The sequence below is a fragment of the Ischnura elegans genome (genome assembly GCF_921293095.1).
Source record: "Ischnura elegans chromosome 13 unlocalized genomic scaffold, ioIscEleg1.1 SUPER_13_unloc_1, whole genome shotgun sequence".
NCBI classification, from domain to species: domain Eukaryota; kingdom Metazoa; phylum Arthropoda; class Insecta; order Odonata; family Coenagrionidae; genus Ischnura; species Ischnura elegans.
The window spans coordinates 1248627-1266491 of NW_025791657.1; positions in this window are offsets into that span (position 1 = coordinate 1248627).

The window sequence follows — 17865 nt, forward strand, 5'->3', positions numbered from 1 at the left end:
GTGGCTAAACTGTGGCAGATACGTCAAAATGCACGAAATTTTTGCCCTTAAAGGGCTGTAACTCGGCAAAATCTATAGGGAATGATCATAAAATATTATATTTTTCGAATTTTGACCCTCCCCCCTAAATTGCATTTGAGCGAGGGTCAGGGGTTCAAGTACAGGTCTCAAAATTTTCAGGCCTTATTTTTGATCGGTCCCACAACTTTTTTTTCATTGGGCCAGATGGATTTGAAAATAAATCGATTTTTGCGATCCGCCCTAATGTACATAGGAAAGAAGCCTTATTTTGGCATTTATGGTGAATAGATTTTTTCTCAATAGATTCACGTTTTCTTTCATTTAAAGGCACCATGTTAGGTCGTAGTAGTATAATTAATTAGTGTTCATTACTCATCAACGTAAATAATTCTTATTACTACGATAACAGCATGTTTTAAATGAAAAAAATGCCTCATAATGTTTAAATAATACAATGATATTCATTTAGGTCTGTGACCTAAGTTCTAAATGTTCAAGTAAATTTACTCTGCAATATTTACAAGATTCAAATAAATAATTCCTTTATCTTAAACTGCTATTGTTTTAATGTAGAAAAGTGTTTAAATTTAAATATAAGCCCTGTATTTACACAATTTTGACAAAACGTTGATTTACCTAGTCTCAAGAATAATTTTCTATGTGGTATTAATGCTAATTGTATGATTAAATAATTTTTGTTTGTCTGATCGATATTAGTTCATGTAGTGCTTCTATGTAATTTTTTGAAAATGTCAAGTTAATGATAATGTACGACTGATTAAGAGAGTTCTTAACTATAAAGTATATTCTAGAGAGCTCACGGCACAGGAGAGAATCGTATTGACTGTTTTCATTCTGAAAGAGCCGATAGATGGCCCCGGAGTTGCGAGCAAGAGGCTAGAGTTCCATCGTTCAAAGTCGTTCTAGTTCCCTCTCTTCTTTCCCTTCCTGCACTCCCTTCCCACTTCCAAACTCTCCGTCCGTCTTCATTGCCTCCAGCTTAGGGAAGACGATTTTCGCCTCGGACCGAAAGAATAGTCTAAAAGTCTTTCTCCTACCACCATGCGGAATCGGGACCTTGCGGCAGGGTCCTATGAGAGGGGTTTTTCACGCTTGGCGAGCTGCGTCCTCCACGAATCCTTCGATCTTCTCTTCTGCTTAGCTTTCCCCATTGTCACTTAAGCGGTTTTACAACATGCAGCTGTAATCAAGTGTTGAAACGGTCTCATTTACTTCAAAGATCGAAGTCTGAAAGCCAGGCAGAAGGAGGGAATTTTCTGGGCGCCTTGGGCCCTATAAATATATATTCATAAACTAAAGGAATATGCTTTCAAATTAATAGCGTCACGAAAATATTCACTCGAACACCACGGATTACGACGAAATTGTGAGAGGAGATATGCTTGAACATCGAATGGAGATTGGAGGGGTTTTTATATTCAGCATACTAATAATATGGGAGACAATGATTCGTTTGACAAAGTACTGCAGCCTTCCTAAATGCGGTACTGGAACATATGCAAAATTAAGATATAATTTCGCCAATGGTATTTTGTCGAAAGACGTGTTACTGAGCCACTTTTTGAAACTAAATGGGCACAATTAAAGAACGCAATGAAATATTATCTGTGGACATGTTTCTGAACAAAATATTAATATTCCTGAATAGGGGAGGGCGGCGAGCTCGTAAAAAAGGGCGAGGGTATGAAAGGGCAGACATAAACCTAATGAATTTGGAAGAGAAAAAATGGGAGAGGGCATGAATGGGCTAGAGACTGTCGGTGTCCCATGGAGAGATTAGCGAGTGTCGGTGGGGAAGGAATGTTCGGGAATTAACACGGGGCAACGACGCGATAGGTGGGGCTCAACAGGGAGTAGAAGGGAGAGGAATGCAAAACCCAACGGGAAATTGAAATGGTGGGGGAGAGCGCTGCACAGCGGTACGGATCCAGAAAAATGTTGACAAAAATAGCTTTGGACTTTTTAAAACCCTCTTTTACTATGAGAGTTATGTTGCAATATGTCTGGGGTACCACACTTCATGCCTACTTTTTTATGAAAATTTTTTTTAACTTGGATATATTGCATAACTGTTGCGCTTTTTTTTAAGGCAGCGTGTTTTTTCTGTTTTTTTTTGTTCGAAAATTGTGTTTTAGATATAATTTTTTACCTTACTCCGCGAATAATTTTGGACAAAACAACTTTGTACTATATGCATATAGACAATATACTATCATAAAATCTAGATATCAACCTTTTAGGGATGGTGACGACTGCTGCAGGAGTGAGTGAAAGGTAGTAAATGTTTTCGAAAAAAATCGCATAAATGTTGAGTTATAAAAAAAAGACGTCGATTTGCGCGTCGATTTGGTGACAAGAAAGTAAAATATTAAGAAGACATAAGGCAAAACAAGCAGCTGTATGTATTTGTAAGTAACCGAATAGCAGCGATTCTCGTGCGTATCCGCCTCACGCACGAGCGTCAACTTGCAGGAATCAGCGCAGAGTAGTCTCGTGGTCAAATGTGTCTTCCTATATTTCATTGAAGAGAGTAAAGAAGTAAGAAGTTAAAGTGAAAGAGAACAAATTCCACAAGGCCGTACTCTTTGGTGGGCAAAGTCGGGAGGGGGTTGGGAAGTTAAAAGGCTGACAGGGGGGGTAAAACACGGAAATCAAGCTAAAACACTGTGGAACCAAACAATCGAGCAGCACAAATACTCACCTAGCAGATTTGCTCTGAGACACAAATTTCCGTGAATACACACACACATGCTTCCCCACCCCCACTTTGCCCACCAAAGAATACGACCGTGAACAATTTGTTCTCTTTCAACTGTTCAACAGACGCAGATCGTTCATTCACTTATAAAAAGAGTAAACATTTTATACATTATTTTATATCTATCACTATCCAAACTTACTAAATATAACGATAAGGTATTTGTATTGCTCGATTGATGTTAAGCGCATTTCTGACGCAGGGAGAGGAGGAGGAACATATTTTATTTTGTCGAATGCATGCACGACTTCAATGGCATTTTGGTAATCTTTTGATGTAAAGACGACAGGCTGCTTGCACTACTATTGGGAAAACCCACCGTTGACTTTCTTTCTTCCGATCCGAAGTGGTAGGAGAGGCTTTACTTGAACACCTGCTGCACCCAAGGGAAGTGGTAAGGTGTCCTTAGTCGGGACATTCTGCTATTTCACAATGGAGCACCACCCAACTTGACTTGATTGCTACACTAGAGGCAGTTTGGCCGCAAGTAAAACACACGTGTTAACACTAAAATGACCGGGGCAAGCCGCATACCTATAATGACCGCCAGCGGTCAATTGACCATTCGCCCTTTTCTTGCGCTCTCTCAGTCGTTTTCCCTTCATAGTTGAACGTAACGAGAATGGAAGTGTTCTGATTACCTTTTTATGTTCTGATTAGTTTCACGGTCAGATTTAGTTTTTACTTTACAAAAAATATCAATTGTATCAAAAAATATTTCTGCAAAATAAAAGTGTGTATCACTTGTAAAGTTAAAAAATAATACGTCATGTGTTTTAAAACTCAAGTAGAACTTCAGAACACGTTATTTGATGAAGTTTTCTCAGAGAAAACATATGTCAGAGAAAAATTGAAAAAAGCGTTAAAATGAAGCACTACAAATTTGGTCTCAAGGTATGTATTTCATTATACTCTTAGCACGTTTGCAAATATTCTGGTTACGTTCACTGCGTTCAAACATGTATTTGGGAAAAACTCTTTAAGTTTTTAAATGAAATAATTTTCCTGAAATATCGAAACGTTAATTTTTGCCCATGTAAATAAAATACGTCGGATTTTTCTGGGTCAGAAAAAGTTGTACAAAAGAGATACAAAACGCCGATATCGGCACTTATAAAGACGCCCAGTGGGATCCAAGAAAAACTGTCGTCACCCTATGAGAAACAAAACTCTGTGCAAACTGGAATGTGGAACACCATGGTTGGCTATGAGACAATGAAAGAGACAGCGTTAAGATAATGCGACCGAAGTCGTAGATTGAGACGCGTATTTGAATCTCGAGGAGGTAGAAGAGAAAGCCTTTGGAATGTGGCGTTATGCATTTCATTTTATCGACGTGACTAAACTGAAATGTCTGAGTAAGATATCTTCATGATACCAAGCGCGAAGGGATAATGAGAGTGGCATAGGGAGAACCGATCGACCCAGAAATATATTCAAACACGTTCAATGACCGCGTTGTAGTAAATATCTATGGGACGTGCAGATCGGAGGAGTATTGAAGGAAACCATCAGAAGAAGCAACGATCACGGGAAAGCAGGACGGAGTGAAAGTGAACAAGTTGGCGGGTAGGTGGTTGGAAATATCCATGATCGTTTATATGACGGGCGGCACCTGGCATTGTTGGCTGCTGCTACGCAGGAACGCAACAATGAATTTCAGCTGAATGAAGTTTCATCACTACCCACACAGTGCCTAGTGGACATAGTGGTGACTCTTTACGACGACGCACACTTTGGTTTTGCTTATGTGTCCCTCCTTCACATAAATTATGAAATCATACGTAAAGGCATGAGAAATAAACTGGAGTACGCTTTGATATTACATGAAATTGACAACAAGTATCGGCAAAGAGAGCTAAATTAATGTATAAAATACAAAAAGGGTAAATTTACCGATAACGGTCATTCTAGGTAAATGCTGAAATTTCTCTCCATATGATGTTTTCCAACCCAAAATAACTTCATTTTCAGGATATGATCCGAAATATCAAAAGTTAAAAATCTCAGCGTTATCGGTCGGAAAATAACAAATGGTGCGCGAAATAAAATCGCGTTTTGCATCGGAAATTATCCAAAAAAGGAGACATCACACTCAGAAATGCACCCTGAATGATCCACGACAACCAAGTAAGACCGGACTTATGCTCTCGATGTGGACTTTCTTGACCGCCAAATTAACTTTCCCCCTACTTCCGTATGACTACGTATTCTGCGTGGTAGTACTTAAATAGGTAAGCCATTGCGCATGCCAATGGTCGCATGACTTCAACCGGATTTCATTTCCAGCGTGCATCTTGGGAAGACTTCTGGATGTTGTGGCGAAAAACTTTTGTTTATAGGAAATTGCACCCAAGGAACTGCAATATCTTTTTGCTTGGTTTCTGGCTGCAGCAATAGCTATCGCAAATGCAAAGGAAGTGTGAATTTTTCCCAAAGCTTTGGAGATGAGAATTTGGATCGACGCTTGCCGGAGACAGGACTTAATGAACGCAGAAACAGGTAAGATGTCAATGGCGATGGTTAAAAAACGATAAAAAAAACCTTTGGGTTTCATGATGAAAATAGTTGAACTTTTACCAATATTCAGTTTTCAAGTTTGTTGATAGCAAAATTCGGAAAAAGGAGCATAGTATGGTGTTCAGTCATAACGTAGACTGGGTAACGCATGTGTCGAAGAGATAAATTTGCATATTTGTATTGAAACTATTGCAGTATTTAACGTGAAGATTCAGAGCATTCATAAAAAATATGAAGAATGCATTTTTCTTGCAGATAATGTTTGAGGTAGGATTCCACAAAATATCATTTCTTTAGGTTCATTTCCGGCAATTACATAAGATTTAGCTAAAAAGTGATTCATTTGTTTCAATTCAGAAGATTTCATAAAATAAAATATTTACCTTTGATATTTTTCCAGATTTGTTGAAAAGTCCTTCAAAACCGTTTGTTGCCTTTAAAATGCTTTTGTGCTTCTTTGGTTATTATCTGTTGTACAAATATAGAATCTATGATTTAGGAATTGACTGCCATTTCCATGTCTTTGACGCTTTATTTTTATTTTCTGCCACGAAAGTAATATATAATGTGCATAGAAGAGTTATTTATTCTCAGTACCTTTATTGAAGCTTCATTTGTTACAACATATGAAGACAAATTTCGTCAATATTTTCCTTTATAATTCTGCTTTGTTTCACAATACATTTTTCATTGATAAACGAATTTGAAGAGTATTTATCACAGTGGTGACGTTAAAAATTACGGTTTTCCAGCAAGTAAGAGGAAAGTTTCAGTTTTGTTTACACATAACGCCGAAAACATGTCCCTTAATGGAAATCATGGACAGTGAATAAAGCTAAAAACAAATTTTTGGTATAACTGTTTTCAATTTCTGCAATGTCTTCTATGATTAGGTTTTTTTCTAGTTTTCTTTCTAATGAAACTATAAAAAAGATATTATCTTTCATTTGGATCTCAGAATTTAACTATTTTTTGGACTATCCTAATGTGGGATGGCGTCTAATGATTAATAGTCTGAAAGTGACAATAGTTCAGCTCAATATCCAGCGGTATCTTTCTGAATCCTTGAGGTATAGACGTAAATAAAAAGCATTAAGTAGTCGTAAAGAAAACTTAGCACGGGATTTACCATAGACCAACGTTCATAGGGAATTTTGGCATGAAAGGAGGCTAAAGTAAAGGAAAAATTACCAAATGAATTGGTCAATTTTTAGAAGTACACCGGAAAATATTGAGCCCTTAGGGTCGCAATTATTTACTCCTTGAGATGATCATCTGATTTTTTTCAAGCCGAGAACTAAAACGATAAGCTGCTTTTGGATATTTTATTTAAACTATAACTTGGAGTAACCTCATTCCCTGTCGGAGACTAGCGATTAATCACCACCTGCCCAACATTCGATCCAAAACCTATGTACGAGTAGGAAAAATAAGTCATAAATCAATCGTTGGGAACACTAAGCGTGTGAATAATTAGCATGGAAACTTGTTAAACTAACGGGAAAATGTTCGTGGTTTTGGTAGACTATGGAATACAGCGAACATTTTCGAATGCCTTAGGGTGGTCATAATTCGTTCTATCATCTGCTGTATGTAGTATGGGGGAAAAAGTATCCCGACAAAATTTGTGCCGCCACTATCGCTTCGCAGGATAGTGGGTTTCCTTTCTAGTGGGTTGCTATTCTTTGGTCAGAGAGGGAAATTCAAACAAGGCAAACCATTTCCTATCTTCGCCGTCCAAATACGCGACCTGAGTCTCCATCAGCCCAAAGCATGACTGGCGATGATATCCGTAGAATAGAGACGCATTCGACGGCATCATGTGCGCACATTGGGAACGCTCCTATGAATTTTCCTTCGCCTATCTCAACAAAACGACAAAAATCACTGCAGGCATTAGCAAGCTTTTTCTTAAGGTAAACAAGACAGTAAACGAGAATATTCGATGGGCCACGTATTTGAATGCAGTTGGTTTTGAAGAAGTTTTAGCTTTTCCGGAAAGACTGCCGTGTACATTGCCAGAACGCGTTTTTCTTTCGATCGAGAAGGATATTTTCCTATCTTTATTGAAGATACCTTTGTCTGCAAGCGAATGAGGGAAAAGTAGTCCGCATGTTGGAGGCAGGCTTAACAGTAGCGGAAACATAGCGAAGGATGAATAAAAATTTAAGTACCTAATACTACTCGGAGAAACGCAACAGGGAGGGTAATGAGGCATTGAAAAAATCGGAGAAGACCTCCACATGAGAAGTGACTGATTAGGACCTAAGTGTACAACCGGAGATGTTGATGCTGACATATAATACATCAAAGTGCTTCTGATATTTTGAATTTAATAAAAAGAGAGATATTGACCCAAGTGAAGTGCGAATACATTGGAGTACATTTTTCGTCCTTCATTTTTTGTTCACATTAATTTAGATATTTCATTTGACCTTTATAAATTGTCAAAAGTAATTTTACACCAAAATATCATGCATTGTTTTAATTTTACAAAATTTATTTTCAAATAAATTAAAAAGAAAGCTAGGTATCAAATTGCAGAAAATAAAGTTTTTTGCCATTAGCTAAAATGCTAATTTCGTATTGCAATTTATGTAATTTAACTCGAAAAATTGTCATCGTGTGTCATCAATTAAATTTGTTGCAATAATCTGCATATCATTGAGGAAAATTCCAATCGCAATTGACGCACTAAAACATTTGAAAGTGATAATTGTTTAGATATCACTGGTAAACATAGATTTTGTGATACTAGAGACTTTGGAAAAATACCTTAAGCGTATTTTTTGCGCTGATTCCGAATCTGTGATTAGGTTCTTTTTATCATATCCAGTTTATTAATGACAGATTAATGTATGTTTTTGCTTTCACGAAAGTAGTGATTTAATTCATTTATTTTTCGTGATAGCATGAGAAAATGAAAATAAAACTTTCCTGCCAAAACATGTTGTCCTACGATGTCATGCCTTCCAATTTTGTCAAAATATGTTTTAAATTGTACTACCCTATCGGTTTGTTCAAAGCAATGCTGTTTCAGCTGCCGCTTCACTTCAGCATATGACTAGCTGTATGAGAGTGAAGACATTTGCTTTCTCTGAAGATAATAGAAAATAGGGAATTTTGTCGCCCGCAGGAAATGTACACGAAATGTAAATTAAATTACATTACAATGTAATCGCGGTTTAGCCTTAATCAGGCCAAAATAGTGCGTGAACCATCCTGATGACTTATTATGTATACGGTGAAATTACTTTTAAGTAAAATAATGGCACAATAAATAGATACAAAAGCATTATTAGGTAAATAAGACAGGAAAATAAAAGGCACTGTTACTTTAGAATTCCAATGCAGAAATACATTGCATATAATAATACTTAACATCCTAAAGAGCACATTAAATCACACCTTGCTGGATCCGTATGGGGCCTTAAGACGGCATCTAAATGGGTATACACAAAGCAAATAATACATAATATAAGTGTTCCTCTATGCTAATAATGGTGATTTAAACTTATAAGGTGTACCGCTGATCCATGCTTAGAGTAACACGGAAACAGCATGCATGCTCGTGTTGTTTCCGTGTGACGCCTTTCTGGTTCCAGCTGCCGCTGTGTGATGTCACCTTGATGCGAGGCTATGAGCACCACTACGATGCAAAGCCGAGCATGACGGTAGCACAGAATACCCTGCTAGCAGGTAGCACTTGGCTTAATTAAGGATTATTAATGCCATATCCTGCAAAGGAAACTCTACGACCCAAGGCAATTTTCATAATCATTACCAAGAGATTTTTCCCTGATCTCTATGCCTCATGCATGCATTGGGAATCTCAGACGATGTAAAGCTCCTGACGACTCGTATAGCATCTGGGTCCCTGTGACGTCACGTGGAGTGGAATCGCATGGCCGCCAGTCTGGCCTTTTTAAAATGAGAATAAAATTGACCATTTACATTCTTCTAACCTGGGATAGCTTACACCAAATAATTTGTATAATATGAATACACTAATGGTGGGAAGCGAATAGCAATCGATGCCTTTCGTTTTCTTTGATGAAGGAAACTACCCTATTGCCCGCACAGAAAAAGCAGGCATGCATGCACAACGTTCGCAGATGAAAGAACTCATACTTGAGAAAGTTCTGCAGGGGATAAGCGTTAATCTTCAAACGTTAACTGTCCAATGTTCCCATTTGGGATCAGATTAATAAAAATTCAGGAAAATTATATTTCGTATCTGTGACTAATTTCATAGCTTTTGTTATGGAAATAAAGTATAGAAGTATTTTTTAAGTGAAGAGCATGACTTGTGTATACATCGTCATGGTAGCATTTGCTAGTGTAAGTGACCTCTTAGATAAACTAGGATGGGAATCTCTGTCAGATCGTAGATTGAAAAGTAAACTAAACCTTTTAGATAAATTCAAGTGTCTTTATTGACGAAGTTAACCACATCTTACGAACGCCAACTCACTACGGTAGATCAGATCATTGAAACAAAATATAGAGAGATAGACTGTAGAACAGACAGATTCCGAATGTCTTTTTTTCCACGATCAAGAAGAGATTGTAACGGCAACGTTATAACTCACAAATAGATTAGGTGACTTTGCAGTGTAGCCTACTAATTTATGTATACTTAAATTCATTTAACAAAAAAGCACTGTCATAATTTTCTGTAAGTTTTGGTTTCGTAAATTTTTCTGTGTTATGAATTGAACAACCGCGTCTATCTCTATCTAGTTTTTATTTTGGATAGGCCCTTGTACCACCGGATTATCAACTCTAAAAATTTATCTTTGAATATGTTGAGAAATGTGAATACCCGCTTTTTGAAGAATCCATTTTTCATAGATGTACAACCGCTGTAATTATCTCCCTCGGGTTTATCTTTCTCCTTTATCTATTCTCCCCTTATCTCCTTCTTATATCCCGTTTCATCTTTCCCGGAACATCATAATCGCCCTCTCTTGATGGAATTCTGAGTAGGTGACCACCTATACAAGTGCCCCACTGTAGATGCTATGATACCGAAATCGATCAAACGGATAACATCCTTGGAAATTTGAGTAATTCGTGATAACGGCATACATCGTGATTTTAATTCTGGACTATAGTGTCTTTGGTCACGTACGAATTCATCGAATACGCAGTTCCTGCCTTTAAAAAGTAGATTTTTGCTGCATAGAATGCGGAATATGCTAACCTGCTACTTTGTCTTAGTATAACATAATTATATCCGGCTATTCAGTTACAATATCAATATTTTGTTTTATAGCCTGTCGTAAATCCAACCAATGCTAGCAATCAATTCGAAGGGATAAATGTTAATAAGATAAGAGAACAACGCATATAAAAAAGAAATTTAAAAAATTACATGGTAAAAATGATGCACAACCTTATGAAAACAAATTAAAAATAATTTCAAACAAAAAATTAAGAACGCCAAGAAAAAAAATTTTCAATAAAAAAATGAATCCTGTGAAATCACTGTTTTACGTTCCTCCGGACGTTTTGGTTAGTGCATGTTGTCATCTTAGATTTATTGAGTATCTCTACCATTCAAAGGTAGTCTGTCTTGTAACTTCTCTTTTGCTTGTACTGGAAAGGTAACACCGGTGCCTCTATACTAGTGTATTTTCAGTAGCCAAATTCAATGCGCGGAATAGGCGTCATTGAATGACATTTCTTCATCTCTGATTAATTGCTTTACCCCAGTTATTGCATGGGAGAAAGTATGGGATTCTTTTAAGGTATTTAAAAGAGCCTAATTGTGATGGTAGAAACGACCACTTGGATATGATTATGGGAATATACCGAAGAAACAATAGATTTAAGATATCATTTTTTCCACCGACAATAATGACCAAAATACATTTGATAGTTCAGCTCTAGCAGAGGTCAAATCAGATTTGAAAAACTCTGCGTGTTTCTTTAATGACTTATTGTTAAACGTTTATTACCGGCATGAACGTTTTGGCACATAAAATCTCATTAATTAATTATTTACCACGCTTAATTTTCGTTTATCTATTACAAAGTCAAGGTTGGCGGGCCGCGCCTCAATTTCTACCACCAGAATCCTATCGTTTACCTCGTCTTTACCTACCACACGCTTACTCATCTTCCCGTTTAATATTAATGCTACCCCTCGCTGGCTATCTTCCCCTCCACTATATATAACCCTATACCCATCACTCCAATCATAAGATATCTATCCTCCCTTTATCCATTTCCCTTTTGATATTTTCTAACTTTCCCGCCCTCATCATAGTCCTCCCATTCCACGTCCCCACATTTATGGCCGACTTCTTCTTCTCCATCTTCTTGGTCTTCCTTTCTTCTTTCTTCGTTTCTGTTGCCGCTGATGGTGATGATGATAAGTCTCTGCAAGGATTGCGCATGTTGGCGACCCCGAGGACCTTGCCGACCTCGCTATTGAAGAAGGCGGTAATGGAAGGAAAGGAAGGCTCCCAGATCACTTCTTAAGTACTCCATGCAAACCTACCTTAATCGGTAGAATACTCTAAAAATAATAATAATATTACTAAGTAGATATTTGGAATCAAAGGCTTTCGGGCGCAGCTACGATGAAATACTTCATCGCCTAATGATGCGAGCTGCAATGGCCGCGAAGGATCGCGTGACAAAGCAGAATAGATAGCTGCTCCCAAAAGCTTTTGATACCGATAAATCTCGCACCGATAGCCTACGTTTCAAAGTAGATATGTATATATGCAAGGTAGTATTTAGGTGTCCTTAGCACTCTCTTAATTTCTTCTCTCACCGCGTGTTGTTGTCCTGTCTTCCTGCTCCGCTTTGGGGAGGTTTATCTCCCAAAATCCTCCTCTTGCTGCGCCTCTGACTTGAAATATCGATTACGGTAAATATGTGTTAATGCTTCTTTGATTTTAGTTTTTGTTCGATACCTTGCAGTATTTTCTAAATTCGGTCTTAAATTTTAATGCTTGTCTTCATCTCATGAATTTTTAACACCACAACGGATAAGCAAACGAACTTTATTTAGCCAATGGAACCTAAGTTCAACATAAGAGGTCACTTCTATGCTCATAAATAAGAGGAAAAGTTGCTCTTCGTACGACTCGGATTTTAGTCCAGAGATTGACGCTGCAAACGCTGATCCCATGCGCGACTTAATCACCTCCAGTGTAGGCACTCCCATTTCCTATCATTTTATATGCCCCGTCGCGCCTCCCGTGCGGGTATTCGGCACATTCGTAACTCCAGTGTGTGGTCAACTCCATATCTGTATCCTTTATCTTCTTATTCTGATCCCACACCGCACTAACCCATTCATGATAGCAAAAAAAGTTAAAAAGAAGACAATCATTTTTATCAAATTCGTTCAGTTGTGAATATCGCCATGTTTTCGAGCAAGTAGTGAAGGGCACTATTCATGATTGTCAATCCCACGCAAATCTGAACTTCCCTTAATTATACTGCGCACAAGATAAGATAAGCCCGCTCTCTGTGGATATAAACACCCCTCCGTAAGTCACAGGAGGGAAATAACTCGTTCGAGTGGCAACCAAGGAATTGATCTCCAATTTAGTTCTTCACGTGTAATTCACGTGTAGCTGAGAAGTGTCATTCCATCAACTTGCACTGGGATTGCTGTAAGTTGAATGGGGAAATTAAGGAAAATGATATCCCTTGATACCATGCTACAATAGAATAGAATGAAATCATGTATCATCATCATCATATATAAATCATCGCTTGGGGAAGGTCAGTTCTTCTTGCTGGGGTGAATATTACGGTCGAAGACGCTTTCACTTGGAGGTACGTAAACATTTTTTTTCCTTGTTCTATTTCATTTTCTGTTGTAAATATGCGTGATTTGCCTTTTATTTACCTAATTGTGTGTTGATATATGTGTTATAGATATGTATTTTGATAACTAAGTGTATGTTTTTCAAGTTAAAAGAAAATGAAACTTTTCAGTTAATTTTTTTTTAACTTTTACGGCGATAAATTGTCGTTATACAAAATATTCTTCGAATATTCCTCACTAACTAGCGATGAAATATGGCGGTGAAGCATTGAATGCATTTTTTAATCATTTATTGTGCATAGATCCTATTTTTATTTTAAACACCCATGTACCGTGTATTCATTATTTCTTCTTATTACTCCCTGCACAAGATACTGCAGCAGCAAATAATCGATTGCAGAATTCAGAAGCTGTAAATATCCCGATACTGTGTTTTGATCTTCTTTGTTTCCTTCGTCTCCCTTCAATTTGGGTGAGTCAATGAGTAATTATGTTATACTTTTTTTGCTTCGAAATATTTTTTTGCGAAACGTAGCTATTTTCAATTTTTGCTCAAGAAACATTTTCATTTAGTTTATTTTTCAAATGACACTTATGCGCTCCTAAATTTTTATATTTAATCCTCGGACCAGTGCATTACAAATTCATGCATAAATTGTTAATTTTTCTTCGTAAACTCGTTCCTATTACTAGTAAGTATAAGCATATAATGCCTTCATTACTGAAGGATGAAAGTGCTGTTGCTGTTATTTGTGATTAATTACCACGATCATAATGTTGGAAACAAATAAAAGACACGATATCAAAGAACATTTTGTATTCTTGTTAAAATTTTGCGGTCCTCGCTTGCTGCGTAACAAAATATCTTTTTTCATTGTGAATGACAATAACTTTGTGTTCTTGGTACCTGCATAATCAGGAAATCAAGAAAAATAATTATCCGTGGAAGTGTTGTCATTCCAGTTAGAGATTTGGCTGTTCAGGAAAGGATGTTTTGAAAGTTGGAGTTGAAGTGATCGCTAGCAATATCTTTAGTAGTCCTCGACATTTCACTCTTTTCAGATACCTTTCACTCTCTCCGCATACTCTTTTGTTTGATCAATTGCCGGGGTGCCGCGCGACCTTCTTGGCCCTGCTTTGGGAAGTTTCGTAGACACAAAGAGGGTTTATTGTCACGTGAAAAGCATTAGGGATGAGGGTGTTGGGGCGGAAGAACCCTCAAGCAGGATGGCGTCAGAGGATATTTTCTTATTATGAAGCAGAGTTCAATGGTCTACCGACTGGCTCGGGGATTCCCTCTGATAATATTTCGGAATGCATTTCATCTCCCGGCGGTAAATAGCTCTGCCCATGCTCTGTGTAAAACGGGACGGCCGCTGGTCTCCGGGTACCTGCACGTCCGACCCTTATAATCCTCCGCAGGCAAACACCCTACCCCGGCCTATGACAATGGGAGTGGAGTAGATTTGAGTTATTCTTCGGCATTTAATAGCATAGCGATACAAGCTAAATGTTTTCTGATAAATGCTATACATACCATATTTAGAAAGTGTTTTTAAAATTATGGGAAACGACACCAAACTCGCCATACTTTTTTTTATAAATAAAGAAACATCATTTTGCTATTTTCGCTAATTTATTCATTCATCATTGAACCAATATGTTACTAAAATCAGGTCTTCCTTTTTTAATCGAGATCTTATAAATAGTGGAAAATTATATTATTATCCAAAATGTTTTTTTAGTCCATAAAAGTATGCCATCATACTATGCTTTCATTTATCATGTTTCAGAATGGTTAAAACTCGGGGAGGAAAAAAAAGAGGTGTGGAGCAATCCTTCCTTAGGGAGAATCCTCAACCCTCGACTTCTCAAGTCAGTCCCCCGCGTACTCCTGATCCTCAGGATATTACGGAGGACATTCCTCCACCGAAGTCGAGGAGAATGGCAGCTTCGGGAGTAATAACCTCCACGGAGGAACTCCGGAGGCTGCTGACACTGTTGACACTGTTGTGAATAATCTAATGGAGGGTCACCTTGAAGCTGGCCATTCATTATTTGCATAGTTGCTACCATAATCGTATCAAATTATCAAGTATACTGACACGTGTATTGAAAATTCGCAATCCTATAGCTTTAACTTCCAGTCTTTGATCATCAACCCTAAAATTCCTGGTCAACTATGCCCTTGGACATAAAATCCTATATGTTAAAGCAATTCAGGACTACATAAAAAACATATTTCCATTGAGCACTGTGAGGAATACCAAGATGTACACATTCGCCAAATTTCATTGGTCCAACGGATTTACTATTCAAGTTATGCCAATTTTATGTATTTTCTATTATAATCGAATCGATCTTTTGATTATACTGACATCTGTGCTGTAAAATACGCAATGCTATTGGTTTAACTTCCAGTCTATGGGTATCTACTACATTAATTCCTGGTCAATTATGTCCTTGGATGAAAAATCCTATGTGCTATAGCAATTTGATAAATTTTAAGAAAAAGCAGATTCGATATATTTCGAACGTGAGACTATATACAAAACTTATTTCCATTGGGCATTCTGAGGAATACCAAGATGTACCCACTCACAAAATTTCATTGGTCCAACCTATATAGTAATCAAGTTATGCTTATTTGGGTATTTGCTACAATAATCGAATCGATCTTCCGATAATACTGCCATCTGTACTGTAGAATCCGCATTTGCTATAGATATTTTTTCCAGTCTATGGTCATCTACTTTAAAATTCCTGGTCAACTATGTCTTTGGGTGTAAAATCCTATATGTTATAGCAATTCGATATATTTTAAGAAAAAGTAGATTCGATATATATCGAACGTGAGACTGTATACAAAACATACTTCCATTGCGCATTGTGAGGAATACCATTATGTACCCATTCACCGAATTTCATTGGTCCAACGTAAACACTAATCAAGTAATGCCAATTTGCGTATTTGCTATAAAAATCGAATCGAACAATCGACTCTACTGACACCTGTATTGAAAAATTCGCAATACTATTGATATCCTTTCCATTCTGTGGTCATTCCCTTATTCCTGCCTTCTCGACTATCCCCGCTTTCTAAATTTCACCTATGTACCTATATTGGTGACGTAGATAGGGCGATGCGTGTATTTCTTACGGGGACCTATTACAAAAAGATATAAATGCATATTGATATATCTTCATTAGGAAACATTACTCATTTAAATAATTTATATGTACGCATAATTCATTCCTTTCCTTACATATTGTTAAAATTTTAATCCCCGTAACTATGTAAATAGGAATGAAAAATGGCTCCATCGAATGTAACCTTATATCAATTTATAACGTGAACTCTAATCAATCGATCCGCTTGATTTAACTTTTGTCGGATTAAACACATTAGCAGTTGTATTGTGTATGATTTTCATATTCAAAACTTGGTTAATACCAAAGTTATTAGCGATTAAAGCGTAACTAAGGAGATTGGTATCGATATAACTCGTGCATGAATCGGTCGAGCGGAAAGGTCATCATAGCAAAATTTGACTATTTTAATATTATTACCCTGAAAATTTCATTCATCTAGCTTGAATGGTTGCTAAGATATTCAAGATTGTATGCTCCACAAAAAAATGGCGACAATGATTTTTCGCGTGCAGGATATTTTTCGGAATTTTATTATGAATTAACCAAGAGGGTTACGGGGAAGGTAAGCTGAAACGTTAGGGTGCGAAGCACCCTAATTGGTATTTCTAGGAGATTCCAAATTTTCATATGGCACATGTCTCAAGGCCGAAATCCGAGTTTGAAAATTCGCCCATCACGACAATGTAAAATCGAAATCGTTTATTCCTCGGAATTGTTTCGACATATGAAAATTCCAAGATAGCGAAAAAATCAACCAAAAAATCTTCCACCTTATAAGTCAAGGAAATTGTCGTACAATTATTGCAAGTTATTAAAAAAAATTCCTAAAATTTTCCCATAAGAAAAGCATTGAAAGCGTTCAAACTATAATAAAAAATACTTAATATCAATTCGTCGTAATGGCAACCGTACCAAAAAATCGACCAAAACATTTAGTCTATGTCCATTGAATATCATGTTCCTTGGACGTTTAAAGTACAAAATTAAAGCGAAAAAGTTTAAGTTCCATAAGGCTATCTTAATTTTCATCCATCTTAAGTTCCATCTTAATTCAAGTCGATATATCTCGAAAACCAATCGACTTTTTCAACTCTTCAGATATTTCCTCCCGATGAATTTTTTTTTACTTTTACGTCCAATAAGCCAAATACCCATGCCTATCACAGTTTGGGCTGCGAAGTTGTATCAATGAGTCAGTCAGTGAGTGAAATTGTCGTTTTATATTAGCTTAATTAATGTGGCTCATAAGGTTGTTCCGTCTTCTTATTATAAAATTTTTATTAGGCTTCTCTTCTCTCCAACTCTTCTTGGGACTTCTTCGTTCCTTACTCGGTCGATCCATTTGATCCTCATCATTCTTGAAGTAAGAACACGAAATGTAATACTCTTGCGTCATTTTTTGAACTGTTACATAAAGGTAACGCCGCGTTATTATCCGCCTACAAGCCCCGGCTAACCCCTTTTCTGAATCCCTAGCCTTTTAAATGCAGCTATTCAGCAAAAAGGATAATGCAACCCTTGCCCAAATATTAACTTACATATGGCTCGTCACAGTTTTAACACTAGAATGTCCGGCTGGGTCAATTTGACCCAACAG